Raw genomic sequence first — 16,513 nt, 5'->3', positions numbered from 1 at the left:
CTAACTACAGGGTAGGCCTATGAGTTGAGCATGTTTTATTTCATACATGGTCCGTTGGTCTAGGGGTATGATACTCGCTTTGGGTGTGAGTGGTCCCGGGTTCAATTCCCGGACGGACCCGAGTTTTTGCAGAGGTAATTTAGTGACTATTTAAATGCAACTAGTTATATTGTAGGCCTACGAGTTGAGCATGTTTCAGTGTCATACATGGTCCGTTGGTCTAGGGGTATGATACTCGCCTCGGGTGTGAGTGGTCCCGGGTTCAAATCCCGGACGGACCCGAGTTTTTGCAGAGGTAATTTAGTGACTGTTTAAATGCAACTAACTACAGGGTAGGCCTATGAGTTGAGCATGTTCTATTTCATACATGGTCCGTTGGTCTAGGGGTATGATACTCGCTTTGGGTGCGAGTGGTCCCTTGTTCAAATCCCGGACGGACCCGAGTTTTTGCAGAAGTAATTTGGTGACTATTCAAATGCTACGAGTTAAATTGTAGGACTACGAGATGAGCATGTTTCAGTGTCATACTTCGTCCGTTGGTCTAGGGGTATGATACTCGCTTAGGGTGCGAGTGGTCCCGGGTTCAAATCCCGGACCGACCCGAGTTTTTGCAGAGGTAATTTAGTGACTATTTAAATGCAACTAACTACAGGGTAGGCCTATGAGTTGAGCATGTTTTATTTCATACATGGTCCGTTGGTCTAGGGGTATGATACTCGCTTTGGGTGTGAGTGGTCCCGGGTTCAATTCCCGGACGGACCCGAGTTTTTGCAGAGGTAATTTAGTGACTATTTAAATGCAACTAGTTATATTGTAGGCCTACGAGTTGAGCATGTTTCAGTGTCATACATGGTCCGTTGGTCTAGGGGTATGATACTCGCCTCGGGTGTGAGTGGTCCCGGGTTCAAATCCCGGACGGACCCGAGTTTTTGCAGAGGTAATTTAGTGACTATTTAAATGCAACTAACTACAGGGTAGGCCTATGAGTTGAGCATGTTTTATTTCTTACATGGTACGTTGGTCTAGGGGTATGATACTCTCTTTGGGTGCGAGTGGTCCCGGGTTCAAGTCCCGGACGGACCCGAGTTTTTGCAGAAGTAATTTGGTGACTATTCAAATGCTACGAGTTAAATTGTAGGACTACGAGATGAGCATGTTTCAGTGTCATACTTCGTCCGTTGGTCTAGGGGTATGATACTCGCTTAGGGTGCGAGTGGTCCCGGGTTCAAATCCCGGACCGACCCGAGTTTTTGCAGAGGTAATTTAGTGACTATTTAAATGCAACTAACTACAGGGTAGGCCTATGAGTTGAGCATGTTTTATTTCATACATGGTCCGTTGGTCTAGGTGTATGATACTCGCTTTGGGTGTGAGTGGTCCCGGGTTCAATTCGCGGACGGACCCGAGTTTTAGCAGAGGTAATTTAGTGACTATTTAAATGCAACTAGTTATATTGTAGGCCTACGAGTTGAGCATGTTTCAGTGTCATACATGGTCCGTTGGTCTAGGGGTATGATACTCGCCTCGGGTGTGAGTGGTCCCGGGTTCAAATCCCGGACGGACCCGAGTTTTTGCAGAGGTAATTTAGTGACTATTTAAATGCAACTAACTACAGGGTAGGCCTATGAGTTGAGCATGTTTTATTTCTTACATGGTACGTTGGTCTAGGGGTATGATACTCGCTTTGGGTGCGAGTGGTCCCGGGTTCAAGTCCCGGACGGACCCGAGTTTTTGCAGAAGTAATTTGGTGACTATTCAAATGCTACGAGTTAAATTGTAGGACTACGAGATGAGCATGTTTCAGTGTCATACTTCGTCCGTTGGTCTAGGGGTATGATACTCTCTTAGGGTGCGAGTGGTCCCGGGTTCAAATCCCGGACCGACCCGAGTTTTTGCAGAGGTAATTTAGTGACTATTTAAATGCAACTAACTACAGGGTAGGCCTATGAGTTGAGCATGTTTTATTTCATACATGGTCCGTTGGTCTAGGGGTATGATACTCGCTTTGGGTGTGAGTGGTCCCGGGTTCAATTCCCGGACGGACCCGAGTTTTTGCAGAGGTAATTTAGTGACTATTTAAATGCAACTAGTTATATTGTAGGCCTACGAGTTGAGCATGTTTCAGTGTCATACATGGTCCGTTGGTCTAGGGGTATGATACTCGCCTCGGGTGTGAGTGGTCCCGGGTTCAAATCCCGGACAGACCCGAGTTTTTGCAGAGGTAATTTAGTGACTATTTAAATGCAACTAACTACAGGGTAGGCCTATGAGTTGAGCATGTTTTATTTCTTACATGGTACGTTGGTCTAGGGGTATGATACTCGCTTTGGGTGCGAGTGGTCCCGGGTTCAAGTCCCGGACGGACCCGAGTTTTTGCAGAAGTAATTTGGTGACTATTCAAATGCTACGAGTTAAATTGTAGGACTACGAGATGAGCATGTTTCAGTGTCATACTTCGTCCGTTGGTCTAGGGGTATGATACTCGCTTAGGGTGCGAGTGGTCCCGGGTTCAAATCCCGGACCGACCCGAGTTTTTGCAGAGGTAATTTAGTGACTATTTAAATGCAACTAACTACAGGGTAGGCCTATGAGTTGAGCATGTTTTATTTCATACATGGTCCGTTGGTCTAGGGGTATGATACTCGCTTTGGGTGTGAGTGGTCCCGGGTTCAATTCCCGGACGGACCCGAGTTTTTGCAGAGGTAATTTAGTGACTATTTAAATGCAACTAGTTATATTGTAGGCCTACGAGTTGAGCATGTTTCAGTGTCATACATGGTCCGTTGGTCTAGGGGTATGATACTCGCCTCGGGTGTGAGTGGTCCCGGGTTCAAATCCCGGACGGACCCGAGTTTTTGCAGAGGTAATTTAGTGACTATTTAAATGCAACTAACTACAGGGTAGGCCTATGAGTTGAGCATGTTTTATTTCTTACATGGTACGTTGGTCTAGGGGTATGATACTCGCTTTGGGTGCGAGTGGTCCCGGGTTCAAGTCCCGGACGGACCCGAGTTTTTGCAGAAGTAATTTGGTGACTATTCAAATGCTACGAGTTAAATTGTAGGACTACGAGTTGAGCATGTTTCAGTGTCATACATGGTCCGTTGGTCTAGGGGTATGATACTCGCTTCGGGTGTGAGTGGTCCCGGGTTCAAATCCTGGACGGACCCGAGGTTTGCAGAAGTAATTTGGTGAATATTTAAATGCAACTAGTAAAATTGTAGGACTACGAGCTGAGAATGTCTCGCTGTCATACATGATCCGTTGGTTTTGGGGTATGTTACTCGCTTCGGGTGTGAGTGGTCCCGGGTTCAAATCCCGGACGGACCCGAGTTTTGCAGAAGTAATTTGGTGACTATTTAAATGTAACTAGTTAAATAGTAGGACTACGAGTTGAGCATGTTTCAGTGTCATATTTCGTCCGTTGGTTTAGGGGTATGATACTCGCTTTGGGTGCGAGTGGTCCCGGGTTCAAATCCCAGACGGACCCGAGTTTTTGCAGAAGTAATTTGGTGACTATTCAAATGCTACGAGTTAAATTGTAGGACTACGAGTTGAGCATGTTTCAGTGTCATACTTCGTCCGTTGGTCTAGGGGTATGATACTCGCTTCGGGTGTGAGTGGTCCCGGGTTCAAATCCCGGACGGTCCCGAGTTTTTGCAGAGGTAATTTAGTGACTATTTAAATGCAACTAACTACAGGGTAGGCCTATGAGTTGAGCATGTTTTATTTCGTACATGGTCCGTTGGTCTAGGGGTATGATACTCGCTTTGGGTGCGAGTGGTCCCGGGTTCAAATCCCGGACGGACCCGAGTTTTTGCAGAAGTAATTTGGTGACTATTCAAATGCTACGAGTTAAATTGTAGGACTACGAGATGAGCATGTTTCAGTGTCGTACTTCGTCCGTTGGTCTAGGGGTATGATACTCGCTTAGGGTGCGAGTGGTCCCGGGTTCAAATCCCGGACCGACCCGAGTTTTTGCAGAGGTAATTTAGTGACTATTTAAATGCAACTAACTACAGGGTAGGCCTATGAGTTGAGCATGTTTTATTTCATACATGGTCCGTTGGTCTAGGGGTATGATACTCGCTTTGGGTGTGAGTGGTCCCGGGTTCAATTCCCGGACGGACCCGAGTTTTTGCAGAGGTAATTTAGTGACTATTTAAATGCAACTAGTTATATTGTAGGACTACGAGTTGAGCATGTTTCAGTGTCATACTTCGTCCGTTGGTCTAGGGGTATGATACTCGCTTCGGGTGTGAGTGGTCCCGGGTTCAAATCCCGGACGGACCCGAGTTTTTGCAGAGGTAATTTAGTGACTATTTAAATGCAACTAACTACAGGGTAGGCCTATGAGTTGAGCATGTTTTATTTCGTACATGGTACGTTGGTCTAGGGGTATGATACTCGCTTTGGGTGCGAGTGGTCCCGGGTTCAAATCCCGGACGGACCCGAGTTTTTGCAGAAGTAATTTGGTGACTATTCAAATGCTACGAGTTAAATTGTAGGACTACGAGATGAGCATGTTTCAGTGTCGTACTTCGTCCGTTGGTCTAGGGGTATGATACTCGCTTAGGGTGCGAGTGGTCCCGGGTTCAAATCCCGGACCGACCCGAGTTTTTGCAGAGGTAATTTAGTGACTATTTAAATGCAACTAACTACAGGGTAGGCCTATGAGTTGAGCATGTTTTATTTCATACATGGTCCGTTGGTCTAGGGGTATGATACTCGCTTTGGGTGTGAGTGGTCCCGGGTTCAATTCCCGGACGGACCCGAGTTTTTGCAGAGGTAATTTAGTGACTATTTAAATGCAACTAGTTATATTGTAGGCCTACGAGTTGAGCATGTTTCAGTGTCATACATGGTCCGTTGGTCTAGGGGTATGATACTCGCCTCGGGTGTGAGTGGTCCCGGGTTCAAATCCCGGACGGACCCGAGTTTTTGCAGAGGTAATTTAGTGACTATTTAAATGCAACTAACTACAGGGTAGGCCTATGAGTTGAGCATGTTTTATTTCTTACATGGTACGTTGGTCTAGGGGTATGATACTCGCTTTGGGTGCGAGTGGTCCCGGGTTCAAGTCCCGGACGGACCCGAGTTTTTGCAGAAGTAATTTGGTGACTATTCAAATGCTACGAGTTAAATTGTAGGACTACGAGATGAGCATGTTTCAGTGTCATACTTCGTCCGTTGGTCTAGGGGTATGATACTCGCTTAGGGTGCGAGTGGTCCCGGGTTCAAATCCCGGACCGACCCGAGTTTTTGCAGAGGTAATTTAGTGACTATTTAAATGCAACTAACTACAGGGTAGGCCTATGAGTTGAGCATGTTTTATTTCATACATGGTCCGTTGGTCTAGGGGTATGATACTCGCTTTGGGTGTGAGTGGTCCCGGGTTCAATTCCCGGACGGACCCGAGTTTTTGCAGAGGTAATTTAGTGACTATTTAAATGCAACTAGTTATATTGTAGGCCTACGAGTTGAGCATGTTTCAGTGTCATACATGGTCCGTTGGTCTAGGGGTATGATACTCGCCTCGGGTGTGAGTGGTCCCGGGTTCAAATCCCGGACGGACCCGAGTTTTTGCAGAGGTAATTTAGTGACTATTTAAATGCAACTAACTACAGGGTAGGCCTATGAGTTGAGCATGTTTTATTTCGTACATGGTCCGTTGGTCTAGGGGTATGATACTCGCTTTGGGTGCGAGTGGTCCCGGGTTCAAATCCCGGACGGACCCGAGTTTTTGCAGAAGTAATTTGGTGACTATTCAAATGCTACGAGTTAAATTGTAGGACTACGAGATGAGCATGTTTCAGTGTCGTACTTCGTCCGTTGGTCTAGGGGTATGATACTCGCTTAGGGTGCGAGTGGTCCCGGGTTCAAATCCCGGACCGACCCGAGTTTTTGCAGAGGTAATTTAGTGACTATTTAAATGCAACTAACTACAGGGTAGGCCTATGAGTTGAGCATGTTATATTTCATACATGGTCCGTTGGTCTAGGGGTATGATACTCGCTTTGGGTGTGAGTGGTCCCGGGTTCAATTCCCGGACGGACCCGAGTTTTTGCAGAGGTAATTTAGTGACTATTTAAATGCAACTAGTTATATTGTAGGCCTACGAGTTGAGCATGTTTCAGTGTCATACATGGTCCGTTGGTCTAGGGGTATGATACTCGCCTCGGGTGTGAGTGGTCCCGGGTTCAAATCCCGGACGGACCCGAGTTTTTGCAGAGGTAATTTAGTGACTATTTAAATGCAACTAACTACAGGGTAGGCCTATGAGTTGAGCATGTTTTATTTCTTACATGGTACGTTGGTCTAGGGGTATGATACTCGCTTTGGGTGCGAGTGGTCCCGGGTTCAAGTCCCGGACGGACCCGAGTTTTTGCAGAAGTAATTTGGTGACTATTCAAATGCTACGAGTTAAATTGTAGGACTACGAGATGAGCATGTTTCAGTGTCATACTTCGTCCGTTGGTCTAGGGGTATGATACTCGCTTAGGGTGCGAGTGGTCCCGGGTTCAAATCCCGGACCGACCCGAGTTTTTGCAGAGGTAATTTAGTGACTATTTAAATGCAACTAACTACAGGGTAGGCCTATGAGTTGAGCATGTTTTATTTCATACATGGTCCGTTGGTCTAGGGGTATGATACTCGCTTTGGGTGTGAGTGGTCCCGGGTTCAATTCCCGGACGGACCCGAGTTTTTGCAGAGGTAATTTAGTGACTATTTAAATGCAACTAGTTATATTGTAGGCCTACGAGTTGAGCATGTTTCAGTGTCATACATGGTCCGTTGGTCTAGGGGTATGATACTCGCCTCGGGTGTGAGTGGTCCCGGGTTCAAATCCCGGACGGACCCGAGTTTTTGCAGAGGTAATTTAGTGACTATTTAAATGCAACTAACTACAGGGTAGGCCTATGAGTTGAGCATGTTTTATTTCTTACATGGTACGTTGGTCTAGGGGTATGATACTCGCTTTGGGTGCGAGTGGTCCCGGGTTCAAGTCCCGGACGGACCCGAGTTTTTGCAGAAGTAATTTGGTGACTATTCAAATGCAACGAGTTAAATTGTAGGACTACGAGTTGAGCATGTTTCAGTGTCATACATGGTCCGTTGGTCTAGGGGTATGATACTCGCTTCGGGTGTGAGTGGTCCCGGGTTCAAATCCCGGACGGACCCGAGTTTTTGCAGAGGTAATTTAGTGACTATTTAAATGCAACTAACTACAGGGTAGGCCTATGAGTTGAGCATGTTTTATTTCTTACATGGTACGTTGGTCTAGGGGTATGATACTCGCTTTGGGTGCGAGTGGTCCCGGGTTCAAGTCCCGGACGGACCCGAGTTTTTGCAGAAGTAATTTGGTGACTATTCAAATGCTACGAGTTAAATTGTAGGACTACGAGATGAGCATGTTTCAGTGTCATACTTCGTCCGTTGGTCTAGGGGTATGATACTCGCTTAGGGTGCGAGTGGTCCCGGGTTCAAATCCCGGACCGACCCGAGTTTTTGCAGAGGTAATTTAGTGACTATTTAAATGCAACTAACTACAGGGTAGGCCTATGAGTTGAGCATGTTTTATTTCATACATGGTCCGTTGGTCTAGGTGTATGATACTCGCTTTGGGTGTGAGTGGTCCCGGGTTCAATTCCCGGACGGACCCGAGTTTTTGCAGAGGTAATTTAGTGACTATTTAAATGCAACTAGTTATATTTTAGGCCTACGAGTTGAGCATGTTTCAGTGTCATACATGGTCCGTTGGTCTAGGGGTATGATACTCGCCTCGGGTGTGAGTGGTCCCGGGTTCAAATCCCGGACGGACCCGAGTTTTTGCAGAGGTAATTTAGTGACTATTTAAATGCAACTAACTACAGGGTAGGCCTATGAGTTGAGCATGTTTTATTTCTTACATGGTACGTTGGTCTAGGGGTATGATACTCGCTTTGGGTGCGAGTGGTCCCGGGTTCAAGTCCCGGACGGACCCGAGTTTTTGCAGAAGTAATTTGGTGACTATTCAAATGCTACGAGTTAAATTGTAGGACTACGAGATGAGCATGTTTCAGTGTCATACTTCGTCCGTTGGTCTAGGGGTATGATACTCGCTTAGGGTGCGAGTGGTCCCGGGTTCAAATCCCGGACCGACCCGAGTTTTTGCAGAGGTAATTTAGTGACTATTTAAATGCAACTAACTACAGGGTAGGCCTATGAGTTGAGCATGTTCTATTTCATACATGGTCCGTTGGTCTAGGGGTATGATACTCGCTTTGGGTGCGAGTGGTCCCTTGTTCAAATCCCGGACGGACCCGAGTTTTTGCAGAAGTAATTTGGTGACTATTCAAATGCTACGAGTTAAATTGTAGGACTACGAGATGAGCATGTTTCAGTGTCATACTTCGTCCGTTGGTCTAGGGGTATGATACTCGCTTAGGGTGCGAGTGGTCCCGGGTTCAAATCCCGGACCGACCCGAGTTTTTGCAGAGGTAATTTAGTGACTATTTAAATGCAACTAACTACAGGGTAGGCCTATGAATTGAGCATGTTTTATTTCATACATGGTCCGTTGGTCTAGGGGTATGATACTCGCTTTGGGTGTGAGTGGTCCCGGGTTCAATTCCCGGACGGACCCGAGTTTTTGCAGAGGTAATTTAGTGACTATTTAAATGCAACTAGTTATATTGTAGGCCTACGAGTTGAGCATGTTTCAGTGTCATACATGGTCCGTTGGTCTAGGGGTATGATACTCGCCTCGGGTGTGAGTGGTCCCGGGTTCAAATCCCGGACGGACCCGAGTTTTTGCAGAGGTAATTTAGTGACTATTTAAATGCAACTAACTACAGGGTAGGCCTATGAGTTGAGCATGTTTTATTTCTTACATGGTACGTTGGTCTAGGGGTATGATACTCGCTTTGGGTGCGAGTGGTCCCGGGTTCAAGTCCCGGACGGACCCGAGTTTTTGCAGAAGTAATTTGGTGACTATTCAAATGCTACGAGTTAAATTGTAGGACTACAAGTTGAGCATGTTTCAGTGTCGTACTTCGTCCGTTGGTCTAGGGGTATGATACTCGCTTCGGGTGTGAGTGGTCCCGGGTTCAAATCCCGGACGGACCCGAGTTTTTGCAGAGGTAATTTAGTGACTATTTAAATGCAACTAACTACAGGGTAGGCCTATGAGTTGAGCATGTTTTATTTCATACATGGTCCGTTGGTCTAGGGGTATGATACTCGCTTTGGGTGTGAGTGGTCCCGGGTTCAAATCCCGGACGGACCCTAGTTTTTGCAGAGGTAATTTAGTGACTATTTAAATGCAACTAACTACAGGGTAGGCCTATGAGTTGAGCATGTTCTATTTCATACATGGTCCGTTGGTCTAGGGGTATGATACTCGCTATGGGTGCGAGTGGTCCCGGGTTCAAATCCTGGACGGACCCGAGTTTTTGCAGAAGAAATTTGGTGACTATTCAAATGCTACGAGTTAAATTGTAGGACTACGAGATGAGCATGTTTCAGTGTCATACTTCGTCCGTTGGTCTAGGGGTATGATACTCGCTTTGGGTGCGAGTGGTCCCGGGTTCAAATCCCGGACGGACCCGAGTTTTTGCAGAAGTAATTTGGTGACTATTCAAATGCTACGAGTTAAATTGTAGGACTACGAGATGAGCATGTTTCAGTGTCATACTTCGTCCGTTGGTCTAGGGGTATGATACTCGCTTAGGGTGCGAGTGGTCCCGGGTTCAAATCCCGGACCGACCCGAGTTTTTGCAGAGGTAATTTAGTGACTATTTAAATGCAACTAACTACAGGGTAGGCCTATGAGTTGAGCATGTTTTATTTCATACATGGTCCGTTGGTCTAGGAGTATGATACTCGCTTTGGGTGTGAGTGGTCCCGGGTTCAATTCCCGGACGGACCCGAGTTTTTGCAGAGGTAATTTAGTGACTATTTAAATGCAACTAGTTATATTGTAGGCCTACGAGTTGAGCATGTTTCAGTGTCATACATGGTCCGTTGGTCTAGGGGTATGATACTCGCCTCGGGTGGGAGTGGTCCCGGGTTCAAATCTCGGACGGACCCGAGTTTTTGCAGAGGTAATTTAGTGACTATTTAAATGCAACTAACTACAGGGTAGGCCTATGAGTTGAGCATGTTTTATTTCATACATGGTCCGTTGGTCTAGGGGTATGATACTCGCTTTGGGTGTGAGTGGTCCCGGGTTCAATTCCCGGACGGACCCGAATTTTTGCAGAGGTAATTTAGTGACTATTTAAATGCAACTAGTTATATTGTAGGCCTACGAGTTGAGCATGTTTCAGTGTCATACATGGTCCGTTGGTCTAGGGGTATGATACTCGCCTCGGGTGGGAGTGGTCCCGGGTTCAAATCTCGGACGGACCCGAGTTTTTGCAGAGGTAATTTAGTGACTATTTAAATGCAACTAACTACAGGGTAGGCCTATGAGTTGAGCATGTTTTATTTCATACATGGTCCGTTGGTCTAGGGGTATGATACTCGCTTTGGGTGTGAGTGGTCCCGGGTTCAATTCCCGGACGGACCCGAGTTTTTGCAGAGGTAATTTAGTGACTATTTAAATTCAACTAGTTATATTGTAGGCCTACGAGATGAGCATGTTTCAGTGTCATACATGGTCCGTTGGTCTAGGGGTATGATACTCGCTTCGGGTGTGAGTGGTCCCGGGTTCAAATCCCGGACGGACCCGAGTTTTGCAGAAGTAATTTGGTGACTACTTAAATGCAACTAGTTATATTGTAGACCTACGAGTGTAGCATGTTTCAGTGTCATACATGGTCCGTTGGTCTAGGGGTATGATACTCGCTTCGGGTGTGAGTGGTCCCGGGTTCAAATCCCGGACGGACCCGAGTTTTGCAGAAGTAATTTGGTGACTATTTAAATGTAACTAGTTAAATAGTAGGACTACGAGTTGAGCATGTTTCAATGTCATATTTCGTCCGTTGGTTTAGGGGTATGATACTCGCTTCGGGTGCGAGTGGTCCCGGGTTCAAGTCCCGGACGGACCCGAGTTTTTGCAGAAGTAATTTGGTGACTATTCAAATGCTACGAGTTAAATTGTAGGACTACAAGTTGAGCATGTTTCAGTGTCGTACTTCGTCCGTTGGTCTAGGGGTATGATACTCGCTTCGGGTGTGAGTGGTCCCGGGTTCAAATCCCGGACGGACCCGAGTTTTTGCAGAGGTAATTTAGTGACTATTTAAATGCAACTAACTACAGGGTAGGCCTATGAGTTGAGCATGTTTTATTTCATACATGGTCCGTTGGTCTAGGGGTATGATACTCGCTTTGGGTGTGAGTGGTCCCGGGTTCAAATCCCGGACGGACCCTAGTTTTTGCAGAGGTAATTTAGTGACTATTTAAATGCAACTAACTACAGGGTAGGCCTATGAGTTGAGCATGTTCTATTTCATACATGGTCCGTTGGTCTAGGGGTATGATACTCGCTATGGGTGCGAGTGGTCCCGGGTTCAAATCCTGGACGGACCCGAGTTTTTGCAGAAGAAATTTGGTGACTATTCAAATGCTACGAGTTAAATTGTAGGACTACGAGATGAGCATGTTTCAGTGTCATACTTCGTCCGTTGGTCTAGGGGTATGATACTCGCTTTGGGTGCGAGTGGTCCCGGGTTCAAATCCCGGACGGACCCGAGTTTTTGCAGAAGTAATTTGGTGACTATTCAAATGCTACGAGTTAAATTGTAGGACTACGAGATGAGCATGTTTCAGTGTCATACTTCGTCCGTTGGTCTAGGGGTATGATACTCGCTTAGGGTGCGAGTGGTCCCGGGTTCAAATCCCGGACCGACCCGAGTTTTTGCAGAGGTAATTTAGTGACTATTTAAATGCAACTAACTACAGGGTAGGCCTATGAGTTGAGCATGTTTTATTTCATACATGGTCCGTTGGTCTAGGAGTATGATACTCGCTTTGGGTGTGAGTGGTCCCGGGTTCAATTCCCGGACGGACCCGAGTTTTTGCAGAGGTAATTTAGTGACTATTTAAATGCAACTAGTTATATTGTAGGCCTACGAGTTGAGCATGTTTCAGTGTCATACATGGTCCGTTGGTCTAGGGGTATGATACTCGCCTCGGGTGGGAGTGGTCCCGGGTTCAAATCTCGGACGGACCCGAGTTTTTGCAGAGGTAATTTAGTGACTATTTAAATGCAACTAACTACAGGGTAGGCCTATGAGTTGAGCATGTTTTATTTCATACATGGTCCGTTGGTCTAGGGGTATGATACTCGCTTTGGGTGTGAGTGGTCCCGGGTTCAATTCCCGGACGGACCCGAATTTTTGCAGAGGTAATTTAGTGACTATTTAAATGCAACTAGTTATATTGTAGGCCTACGAGTTGAGCATGTTTCAGTGTCATACATGGTCCGTTGGTCTAGGGGTATGATACTCGCCTCGGGTGGGAGTGGTCCCGGGTTCAAATCTCGGACGGACCCGAGTTTTTGCAGAGGTAATTTAGTGACTATTTAAATGCAACTAACTACAGGGTAGGCCTATGAGTTGAGCATGTTTTATTTCATACATGGTCCGTTGGTCTAGGGGTATGATACTCGCTTTGGGTGTGAGTGGTCCCGGGTTCAATTCCCGGACGGACCCGAGTTTTTGCAGAGGTAATTTAGTGACTATTTAAATTCAACTAGTTATATTGTAGACCTACGAGTGTAGCATGTTTCAGTGTCATACATGGTCCGTTGGTCTAGGGGTATGATACTCGCTTCGGGTGTGAGTGGTCCCGGGTTCAAATCCCGGACGGACCCGAGTTTTGCAGAAGTAATTTGGTGACTACTTAAATGCAACTAGTTATATTGTAGACCTACGAGTGTAGCATGTTTCAGTGTCATACATGGTCCGTTGGTCTAGGGGTATGATACTCGCTTCGGGTGTGAGTGGTCCCGGGTTCAAATCCCGGACGGACCCGAGTTTTGCAGAAGTAATTTGGTGACTATTTAAATGTAACTAGTTAAATAGTAGGACTACGAGTTGAGCATGTTTCAATGTCATATTTCGTCCGTTGGTTTAGGGGTATGATACTCGCTTCGGGTGTGAGTAGTCCGGGTTCAAGTCCCGGACGGACCCGAGTTTTGCAGAAGTAATTTGGTGACTATTTAAATGCAACGAGTTAAATTGTAGGCCTACGAGTTGAGCATGTTTCAGTGTCATATTTCGTCCGTTGGTCTAGGGGTAAGATACTCGCTTAGGGTGCGAGGGGTCCCGGGTTCAAATCCCAGACGGACACGAGATTTTGCAGAAGTAATTTGGTGACTATTTAAATGCAACTAGTTATATTGTAGACCTACGAGTGTAGCATGTTTCAGTGTCATACATGGCCCGTTGGTCTAGGGGTATGATACTCGCTTCGGGTGTGAGTGGTCCCGGGATCAAATCCTGGACGGACCCGAGGTTTGCAGAAGTATTTTGGTGACTAATTAAATGCAACTAGTTAAATTGTAGGACTACGAGTTGAGAATGTCTCGCTGTCATACATGATCCGTTGGTTTTGGGGTATGTTACTCGCTTCGGGTGTGAGTGGTCCCGGGTTCAAATCCCGGACGGACCCGAGTTTTGCAGAAGTAATTTGGTGACTATTTAAATGCAACTAGTTATATTGTAGACCTACGATTGTAGCATGTTTCAGTGTCATACATGGTCCGTTGGTCTAGGGGTATGATACTCGCTTCGGGTGTGAGTGGTCCCGGGTTCAAATCTCGGACGGACCCGAGTTTTGCAGAAGTAATTTGGTGACTATTTAAATGCAACGAGTTATATTGTAGGACTACGAGTTGAGAATGTCTCGCTGTCATACATGATCCGTTGGTTTTGGGGTATGTTTCTCGCTTCGGGTGTGAGTGGTCACGGGTTCAAATCCCGGACGGATCCGAGTTTTGCAGAAGTAATTTGGTGACTATTTAAATGTAACTAGTTAAATAGTAGGACTACGAGTTGAGCATATTTCAGTGTCATATTTCGTCCGTTGGTTTAGGGGTATGATACTCGCTTCGGGTGTGAGTAGTCCCGGGTTCAAATCCCGGACGGACCCGAGTTTTGCAGAAGTAATTTGGTGACTATTTAAATGCAACGAGTTAAATTGTAGGCCTACGAGTTGATCATGTTTCAGTGTTTATTTTCGTCCGTTGGTCTAGGGGTAAGATACTCGCTTAGGGTGCGAGGGGTCCCGGGTTCAAATCCCAGACGGACACGAGATTTTGCAGAAGTAATTTGGTGACTATTTAAATGCAACTAGTTATATTGTAGACCTACGAGTGTAGCATGTTGCAGTGTCATACATGGTCCGTTGGTCTAGGGGTATGATACTCGCTTCGGGTGTGAGTGGTCCCGGGATCAAATCCTGGACGGACCCGAGGTTTGCAGAAGTATTTTGGTGACTAATTAAATGCAACTAGTTAAATTGTAGGACTACGAGTTGAGAATGTCTCGCTGTCATACATGATCCGTTGGTTTTGGGGTATGTTACTCGCTTCGGGTGTGAGTGGTCCCGGGTTCAAATCCCGGACGGACCCGAGTTTTTGCAGAAGTAATTTGGTGACTATTCAAATGCTACGAGTTAAATTGTAGGACTACGAGATGAGCATGTTTCAGTGTCATACTTCGTCCGTTGGTCTAGGGGTATGATACTCGCTTAGGGTGCGAGTGGTCCCGGGTTCAAATCCCGGACCGACCCGAGTTTTTGCAGAGGTAATTTAGTGACTATTTAAATGCAACTAACTACAGGGTAGGCCTATGAGTTGAGCATGTTTTATTTCATACATGGTCCGTTGGTCTAGGAGTATGATACTCGCTTTGGGTGTGAGTGGTCCCGGGTTCAATTCCCGGACGGACCCGAGTTTTTGCAGAGGTAATTTTGTGACTATTTAAATGCAACTAGTTATATTGTAGGCCTACGAGTTGAGCATGTTTCAGTGTCATACATGGTCCGTTGGTCTAGGGGTATGATACTCGCCTCGGGTGGGAGTGGTCCCGGGTTCAAATCTCGGACGGACCCGAGTTTTTGCAGAGGTAATTTAGTGACTATTTAAATGCAACTAACTACAGGGTAGGCCTATGAGTTGAGCATGTTTTATTTCATACATGGTCCGTTGGTCTAGGGGTATGATACTCGCTTTGGGTGTGAGTGGTCCCGGGTTCAATTCCCGGACGGACCCGAATTTTTGCAGAGGTAATTTAGTGACTATTTAAATGCAACTAGTTATATTGTAGGCCTACGAGTTGAGCATGTTTCAGTGTCATACATGGTCCGTTGGTCTAGGGGTATGATACTCGCCTCGGGTGGGAGTGGTCCCGGGTTCAAATCTCGGACGGACCCGAGTTTTTGCAGAGGTAATTTAGTGACTATTTAAATGCAACTAACTACAGGGTAGGCCTATGAGTTGAGCATGTTTTATTTCATACATGGTCCGTTGGTCTAGGGGTATGATACTCGCTTTGGGTGTGAGTGGTCCCGGGTTCAATTCCCGGACGGACCCGAGTTTTTGCAGAGGTAATTTAGTGACTATTTAAATTCAACTAGTTATATTGTAGGCCTACGAGATGAGCATGTTTCAGTGTCATACATGGTCCGTTGGTCTAGGGGTATGATACTCGCTTCGGGTGTGAGTGGTCCCGGGTTCAAATCCCGGACGGACCCGAGTTTTGCAGAAGTAATTTGGTGACTACTTAAATGCAACTAGTTATATTGTAGACCTACGAGTGTAGCATGTTTCAGTGTCATACATGGTCCGTTGGTCTAGGGGTATGATACTCGCTTCGGGTGTGAGTGGTCCCGGGTTCAAATCCCGGACGGACCCGAGTTTTGCAGAAGTAATTTGGTGACTATTTAAATGTAACTAGTTAAATAGTAGGACTACGAGTTGAGCATGTTTCAATGTCATATTTCGTCCGTTGGTTTAGGGGTATGATACTCGCTTCGGGTGTGAGTAGTCCGGGTTCAAATCCCGGACGGACCCGAGTTTTGCAGAAGTAATTTGGTGACTATTTAAATGCAACGAGTTAAATTGTAGGCCTACGAGTTGAGCATGTTTCAGTGTCATATTTCGTCCGTTGGTCTAGGGGTAAGATACTCGCTTAGGGTGCGAGGGGTCCCGGGTTCAAATCCCAGACGGACACGAGATTTTGCAGAAGTAATTTGGTGACTATTTAAATGCAACTAGTTATATTGTAGACCTACGAGTGTAGCATGTTTCAGTGTCATACATGGCCCGTTGGTCTAGGGGTATGATACTCGCTTCGGGTGTGAGTGGTCCCGGGATCAAATCCTGGACGGACCCGAGGTTTGCAGAAGTATTTTGGTGACTAATTAAATGCAACTAGTTAAATTGTAGGACTACGAGTTGAGAATGTCTCGCTGTCATACATGATCCGTTGGTTTTGGGGTATGTTTCTCGCTTCGGGTGTGAGTGGTCCCGGGTTTAAATCCCGGACGGACCCGAGTTTTGCAGAAGTAATTTGGTGACTAT

The 16,513-nt window shown here is 46.2% G+C and overlaps 44 non-coding genes across 44 annotated transcripts; all 44 read left to right on the top strand.

The window, feature by feature from the left end:
- The first annotated feature begins 48 nt into the window (after positions 1-48).
- TRNAP-UGG (transfer RNA proline (anticodon UGG)) lies at positions 49-120 on the top strand. Its single transcript has one exon. It is a non-coding gene; the product is annotated as a tRNA-Pro (tRNA).
- An 89-nt stretch (positions 121-209) lies between these two features.
- TRNAP-CGG (transfer RNA proline (anticodon CGG)) lies at positions 210-281 on the top strand. The gene has a single exon. It is a non-coding gene; the product is annotated as a tRNA-Pro (tRNA).
- Positions 282-690: 409 nt separating this feature from the next.
- Positions 691-762, top strand: TRNAP-UGG (transfer RNA proline (anticodon UGG)). The gene has a single exon. It is a non-coding gene; the product is annotated as a tRNA-Pro (tRNA).
- An 89-nt stretch (positions 763-851) lies between these two features.
- Positions 852-923, top strand: TRNAP-CGG (transfer RNA proline (anticodon CGG)). The gene has a single exon. It is a non-coding gene; the product is annotated as a tRNA-Pro (tRNA).
- Positions 924-1,493: 570 nt separating this feature from the next.
- On the top strand, positions 1,494-1,565 carry TRNAP-CGG (transfer RNA proline (anticodon CGG)). The gene has a single exon. It is a non-coding gene; the product is annotated as a tRNA-Pro (tRNA).
- Positions 1,566-1,974: 409 nt separating this feature from the next.
- On the top strand, positions 1,975-2,046 carry TRNAP-UGG (transfer RNA proline (anticodon UGG)). Its single transcript has one exon. It is a non-coding gene; the product is annotated as a tRNA-Pro (tRNA).
- An 89-nt stretch (positions 2,047-2,135) lies between these two features.
- Positions 2,136-2,207, top strand: TRNAP-CGG (transfer RNA proline (anticodon CGG)). The gene has a single exon. It is a non-coding gene; the product is annotated as a tRNA-Pro (tRNA).
- Positions 2,208-2,616: 409 nt separating this feature from the next.
- On the top strand, positions 2,617-2,688 carry TRNAP-UGG (transfer RNA proline (anticodon UGG)). Its single transcript has one exon. It is a non-coding gene; the product is annotated as a tRNA-Pro (tRNA).
- Positions 2,689-2,777: 89 nt separating this feature from the next.
- Positions 2,778-2,849, top strand: TRNAP-CGG (transfer RNA proline (anticodon CGG)). Its single transcript has one exon. It is a non-coding gene; the product is annotated as a tRNA-Pro (tRNA).
- Positions 2,850-3,098: 249 nt separating this feature from the next.
- On the top strand, positions 3,099-3,170 carry TRNAP-CGG (transfer RNA proline (anticodon CGG)). The gene has a single exon. It is a non-coding gene; the product is annotated as a tRNA-Pro (tRNA).
- A 569-nt stretch (positions 3,171-3,739) lies between these two features.
- TRNAP-UGG (transfer RNA proline (anticodon UGG)) lies at positions 3,740-3,811 on the top strand. The gene has a single exon. It is a non-coding gene; the product is annotated as a tRNA-Pro (tRNA).
- A 249-nt stretch (positions 3,812-4,060) lies between these two features.
- TRNAP-UGG (transfer RNA proline (anticodon UGG)) lies at positions 4,061-4,132 on the top strand. The gene has a single exon. It is a non-coding gene; the product is annotated as a tRNA-Pro (tRNA).
- Positions 4,133-4,221: 89 nt separating this feature from the next.
- Positions 4,222-4,295, top strand: TRNAP-CGG (transfer RNA proline (anticodon CGG)). Its single transcript has one exon. It is a non-coding gene; the product is annotated as a tRNA-Pro (tRNA).
- A 407-nt stretch (positions 4,296-4,702) lies between these two features.
- Positions 4,703-4,774, top strand: TRNAP-UGG (transfer RNA proline (anticodon UGG)). The gene has a single exon. It is a non-coding gene; the product is annotated as a tRNA-Pro (tRNA).
- Positions 4,775-4,863: 89 nt separating this feature from the next.
- On the top strand, positions 4,864-4,935 carry TRNAP-CGG (transfer RNA proline (anticodon CGG)). The gene has a single exon. It is a non-coding gene; the product is annotated as a tRNA-Pro (tRNA).
- A 409-nt stretch (positions 4,936-5,344) lies between these two features.
- TRNAP-UGG (transfer RNA proline (anticodon UGG)) lies at positions 5,345-5,416 on the top strand. The gene has a single exon. It is a non-coding gene; the product is annotated as a tRNA-Pro (tRNA).
- An 89-nt stretch (positions 5,417-5,505) lies between these two features.
- Positions 5,506-5,577, top strand: TRNAP-CGG (transfer RNA proline (anticodon CGG)). The gene has a single exon. It is a non-coding gene; the product is annotated as a tRNA-Pro (tRNA).
- Positions 5,578-5,665: 88 nt separating this feature from the next.
- TRNAP-UGG (transfer RNA proline (anticodon UGG)) lies at positions 5,666-5,737 on the top strand. Its single transcript has one exon. It is a non-coding gene; the product is annotated as a tRNA-Pro (tRNA).
- A 249-nt stretch (positions 5,738-5,986) lies between these two features.
- TRNAP-UGG (transfer RNA proline (anticodon UGG)) lies at positions 5,987-6,058 on the top strand. The gene has a single exon. It is a non-coding gene; the product is annotated as a tRNA-Pro (tRNA).
- An 89-nt stretch (positions 6,059-6,147) lies between these two features.
- TRNAP-CGG (transfer RNA proline (anticodon CGG)) lies at positions 6,148-6,219 on the top strand. Its single transcript has one exon. It is a non-coding gene; the product is annotated as a tRNA-Pro (tRNA).
- A 409-nt stretch (positions 6,220-6,628) lies between these two features.
- TRNAP-UGG (transfer RNA proline (anticodon UGG)) lies at positions 6,629-6,700 on the top strand. Its single transcript has one exon. It is a non-coding gene; the product is annotated as a tRNA-Pro (tRNA).
- Positions 6,701-6,789: 89 nt separating this feature from the next.
- Positions 6,790-6,861, top strand: TRNAP-CGG (transfer RNA proline (anticodon CGG)). The gene has a single exon. It is a non-coding gene; the product is annotated as a tRNA-Pro (tRNA).
- Positions 6,862-7,110: 249 nt separating this feature from the next.
- On the top strand, positions 7,111-7,182 carry TRNAP-CGG (transfer RNA proline (anticodon CGG)). The gene has a single exon. It is a non-coding gene; the product is annotated as a tRNA-Pro (tRNA).
- Positions 7,183-7,752: 570 nt separating this feature from the next.
- On the top strand, positions 7,753-7,824 carry TRNAP-CGG (transfer RNA proline (anticodon CGG)). Its single transcript has one exon. It is a non-coding gene; the product is annotated as a tRNA-Pro (tRNA).
- Positions 7,825-8,554: 730 nt separating this feature from the next.
- TRNAP-UGG (transfer RNA proline (anticodon UGG)) lies at positions 8,555-8,626 on the top strand. Its single transcript has one exon. It is a non-coding gene; the product is annotated as a tRNA-Pro (tRNA).
- An 89-nt stretch (positions 8,627-8,715) lies between these two features.
- TRNAP-CGG (transfer RNA proline (anticodon CGG)) lies at positions 8,716-8,787 on the top strand. The gene has a single exon. It is a non-coding gene; the product is annotated as a tRNA-Pro (tRNA).
- Positions 8,788-9,036: 249 nt separating this feature from the next.
- Positions 9,037-9,110, top strand: TRNAP-CGG (transfer RNA proline (anticodon CGG)). Its single transcript has one exon. It is a non-coding gene; the product is annotated as a tRNA-Pro (tRNA).
- An 86-nt stretch (positions 9,111-9,196) lies between these two features.
- Positions 9,197-9,268, top strand: TRNAP-UGG (transfer RNA proline (anticodon UGG)). Its single transcript has one exon. It is a non-coding gene; the product is annotated as a tRNA-Pro (tRNA).
- Positions 9,269-10,159: 891 nt separating this feature from the next.
- TRNAP-UGG (transfer RNA proline (anticodon UGG)) lies at positions 10,160-10,231 on the top strand. The gene has a single exon. It is a non-coding gene; the product is annotated as a tRNA-Pro (tRNA).
- Positions 10,232-10,480: 249 nt separating this feature from the next.
- On the top strand, positions 10,481-10,552 carry TRNAP-UGG (transfer RNA proline (anticodon UGG)). Its single transcript has one exon. It is a non-coding gene; the product is annotated as a tRNA-Pro (tRNA).
- An 89-nt stretch (positions 10,553-10,641) lies between these two features.
- TRNAP-CGG (transfer RNA proline (anticodon CGG)) lies at positions 10,642-10,713 on the top strand. The gene has a single exon. It is a non-coding gene; the product is annotated as a tRNA-Pro (tRNA).
- Positions 10,714-10,801: 88 nt separating this feature from the next.
- TRNAP-CGG (transfer RNA proline (anticodon CGG)) lies at positions 10,802-10,873 on the top strand. The gene has a single exon. It is a non-coding gene; the product is annotated as a tRNA-Pro (tRNA).
- An 88-nt stretch (positions 10,874-10,961) lies between these two features.
- On the top strand, positions 10,962-11,035 carry TRNAP-CGG (transfer RNA proline (anticodon CGG)). The gene has a single exon. It is a non-coding gene; the product is annotated as a tRNA-Pro (tRNA).
- Positions 11,036-11,122: 87 nt separating this feature from the next.
- On the top strand, positions 11,123-11,196 carry TRNAP-CGG (transfer RNA proline (anticodon CGG)). The gene has a single exon. It is a non-coding gene; the product is annotated as a tRNA-Pro (tRNA).
- Positions 11,197-11,282: 86 nt separating this feature from the next.
- Positions 11,283-11,354, top strand: TRNAP-UGG (transfer RNA proline (anticodon UGG)). Its single transcript has one exon. It is a non-coding gene; the product is annotated as a tRNA-Pro (tRNA).
- Positions 11,355-12,245: 891 nt separating this feature from the next.
- TRNAP-UGG (transfer RNA proline (anticodon UGG)) lies at positions 12,246-12,317 on the top strand. Its single transcript has one exon. It is a non-coding gene; the product is annotated as a tRNA-Pro (tRNA).
- A 249-nt stretch (positions 12,318-12,566) lies between these two features.
- TRNAP-UGG (transfer RNA proline (anticodon UGG)) lies at positions 12,567-12,638 on the top strand. Its single transcript has one exon. It is a non-coding gene; the product is annotated as a tRNA-Pro (tRNA).
- An 89-nt stretch (positions 12,639-12,727) lies between these two features.
- On the top strand, positions 12,728-12,799 carry TRNAP-CGG (transfer RNA proline (anticodon CGG)). The gene has a single exon. It is a non-coding gene; the product is annotated as a tRNA-Pro (tRNA).
- Positions 12,800-12,887: 88 nt separating this feature from the next.
- TRNAP-CGG (transfer RNA proline (anticodon CGG)) lies at positions 12,888-12,959 on the top strand. The gene has a single exon. It is a non-coding gene; the product is annotated as a tRNA-Pro (tRNA).
- A 728-nt stretch (positions 12,960-13,687) lies between these two features.
- TRNAP-CGG (transfer RNA proline (anticodon CGG)) lies at positions 13,688-13,759 on the top strand. Its single transcript has one exon. It is a non-coding gene; the product is annotated as a tRNA-Pro (tRNA).
- Positions 13,760-15,130: 1,371 nt separating this feature from the next.
- Positions 15,131-15,202, top strand: TRNAP-UGG (transfer RNA proline (anticodon UGG)). The gene has a single exon. It is a non-coding gene; the product is annotated as a tRNA-Pro (tRNA).
- Positions 15,203-15,451: 249 nt separating this feature from the next.
- TRNAP-UGG (transfer RNA proline (anticodon UGG)) lies at positions 15,452-15,523 on the top strand. The gene has a single exon. It is a non-coding gene; the product is annotated as a tRNA-Pro (tRNA).
- An 89-nt stretch (positions 15,524-15,612) lies between these two features.
- Positions 15,613-15,684, top strand: TRNAP-CGG (transfer RNA proline (anticodon CGG)). Its single transcript has one exon. It is a non-coding gene; the product is annotated as a tRNA-Pro (tRNA).
- Positions 15,685-15,772: 88 nt separating this feature from the next.
- TRNAP-CGG (transfer RNA proline (anticodon CGG)) lies at positions 15,773-15,844 on the top strand. The gene has a single exon. It is a non-coding gene; the product is annotated as a tRNA-Pro (tRNA).
- The last annotated feature ends 669 nt before the right edge of the window (positions 15,845-16,513 follow it).

This window comes from Phalangium opilio, unplaced genomic scaffold (assembly GCF_054372755.1).
Source record: "Phalangium opilio isolate 3A_F unplaced genomic scaffold, DU_Popi_V2 ptg000487l_1, whole genome shotgun sequence".
Taxonomy (NCBI): Eukaryota; Metazoa; Arthropoda; class Arachnida; order Opiliones; family Phalangiidae; genus Phalangium; species Phalangium opilio.
The sequence above is the reverse complement of the archived record's forward strand: the minus strand, read 5'-3'. Positions and strand labels throughout refer to the sequence as shown.